A 2,500-nucleotide genomic window follows, 5' to 3' on the forward strand; every position below is an offset into this window, starting at 1 on the left:
GAAATAATAATAAGGCGGGTCGACCTACAATTGGTACGCGTCGCCACCTCTCTTTGTGAGTCAGGATTAGTCGGGGTCCGAGTCACTCGCGGCGCCAGAGACTCGAAATCCCGGTCTCTGAATCAGCACTCGGGCGGCTTAGCCTACGGACCCGTTGACCTTTATGGCAAGACTTTTTTTTTTAACAGCCGGATGCCCTTCCCGACGCCAACTATTCATCCTTTCTCTTTGATAACGAAAAATTGAAGGATCAAGTGGCCTGACCTGTTGATGTGGAGCCAACGCTAACAATTTCATATCAGGGTCAAATTTCAGCTCTATGTGTTACTCTCATAGGATCTACGGGGCGATTTGCAAAGCCAGCAATACATAAAACCAGATTTTTAAAATATTACATGAACCTTTTGGTGATTTTGAACACAAGAAATCTTTCTTTTTTTTATATTTCAGCAGTTAACTTTCTTGCATTATTTGGAAAGTATCAAGAACATATCGTGGGGGACACTGCACCGTACACGAGCCTCAAACTGTATACAAGGGGAAAGAGAGGAAAGGACAAAGACAAAGAAAAAAAAGAAATAATAAATCTCTGACATATATACATGGCCTTCTGTGTAAACGTGAAGATGAACTTGAATACTTATAATACTTTTCTACGCAGTAGATTATACTCCGTACAGTATCTGGAAAAGGGGAAACCGGCAACTCAAACTTTGGGGCATGTAAATGTAAATATCTTTAGAGAAAAAGAAAGGTAAACTTGCGTAAAGCAGTAAGACAACATGGTATGTGAATTTAAAAACAACAGCAAATATATGCAAACAAAAATTATGCGTCAGCTGCTTGGAAGAAAAAAGAGACTTCAAATCTCCCTTTTGTTACTTCCAGTCAAGCTGCAACAACGTATCTGTCTAGAAAAGACATGCATCTGCACTGCAACCATGGATCAGGCCAATTAATATAGAAGATACTGATAATTATTTTAAATATTATGTTCTGAAAGTTGAATTGACAGGTACTGGAGCCGCGTTTTTACTTCATTGGCAGCTGCGGTCGCTTCGTATCCCATGCCTGATCGTAGAGCCTTTGAGGTGAATTTCTTTCTGTATGCTAGTTTATATTCATTCTACTATCATTCCATTGTTTTAAAAGTTCGATAGAAAAGTGTACTTTATTTGACTTGCTGGTAAGAGTTATCCTCAACTTATAGGAATGCATTTACAAAATAGCATGACATAAGCAATGGAGAATAAACAAAGGAAGAAGTATTGTCCTTTTTTTTTTCCAGAATCCACCAAAGTATTTATCCAACAAACAAAACGGCAGGAAAAGGCGGGGCTATATCAACACCTTCGAAACCATACACTTGGCCAATCAGCCAAAGTTCCAAATATAAAGCAAACATACAGACGCGTGATGGACAAAGGGTGTGCCTAACAGCTCATGAAAAAGATAATTCATACTATAAACGAAAGTAATTTTGCCATAAACCTCCACAGACTAGTAACCTATCACAGATTCTTTAAGGAAAGAAATGGGCAAGTGATAAAATTGATCCTCTCATGAAGCGTACTGAAAAGTTGTTTTGAAATTTGCCGCTAACTACTTCGGTGGTACTAAATAAACAAAGAGATAGATCGGTATACGAGCATGAATGAATTGATAAAAAGAAAAATAATTGATTGATAGATGAATAAAGGAATAAACATAATCAGTGCCAATTCATTATTGCGAATAGTACCATTGACACTACAAATAGTAATAATGAGTGAATATTATGATAAGAATACCATTTCTGATGATATGAATACCGATGATTATTAAAATTAGCAACAATCTTGAAATTGCGAATAACATTAGTGATAATGATGTTTACAGTATATCAGCCATGGTAATGGCACAGAAAACATAATTATATGATGATGAGGATAATAATCAATTAAATGGTAATAAAAATGATTATGAAATAATATGATTGCAATAACGATGTTAATAACTATAATGGTAGTAATCATAATAGTGGTTAAAGGGCAGATAATAGTAATAACAACAAATATGCATGATATAAGGAAAATTATAATATCCTCCTTATAACACTTATATAAACAATCATTCAATGTTATGTACTTACATCCTGGACTATTTGTTTCTCACGGAAATATTTTCGTCCATTGACTAACACTTTTTGCTGTTCTATCACTTGAACATATTCCACGAAAATTATTATCGTTTCCTTTTCTTAATTCATGGTTTTCTCCATTTCACCTTCTGACTTGGTTTGCTTCTTCTTTTGTTTCATAGTGCACACTGACAGAGAGAGAGACTGACAGGTCGGCTATACATCTAACAAGTGAAGGAAAGTGAGGTTAGGTAGAACCCCCTTCCCCCCCTACCCCCCTACCCCCCCTTCTTCACCTCAAGGAGGACAGGGGTAAGGGAGGGGGAGTCGGTGGGCGGGGCATAGGTACTCTCCAGCCAATCACATATTGGCACATAACAC

General features: G+C 37.0%; 1 protein-coding gene across 1 annotated transcript in view; it reads right to left on the minus strand.

Annotated features, from left to right (window-relative positions):
• Positions 1-2,249, minus strand: part of LOC125034266 — an 8,798-nt gene extending 6,549 nt beyond the window's left edge. Inside the window, exon 1 of the mRNA XM_047626009.1 lies at positions 2,132-2,249. The gene's annotated coding sequence lies outside the window, so the exon portion shown is untranslated. The remainder of the gene's footprint in view (positions 1-2,131) is intronic.
• Between the last annotated feature and the right edge of the window lie 251 nt (positions 2,250-2,500).

Source organism: Penaeus chinensis, chromosome 17 (assembly GCF_019202785.1).
Source record: "Penaeus chinensis breed Huanghai No. 1 chromosome 17, ASM1920278v2, whole genome shotgun sequence".
NCBI classification, from domain to species: domain Eukaryota; kingdom Metazoa; phylum Arthropoda; class Malacostraca; order Decapoda; family Penaeidae; genus Penaeus; species Penaeus chinensis.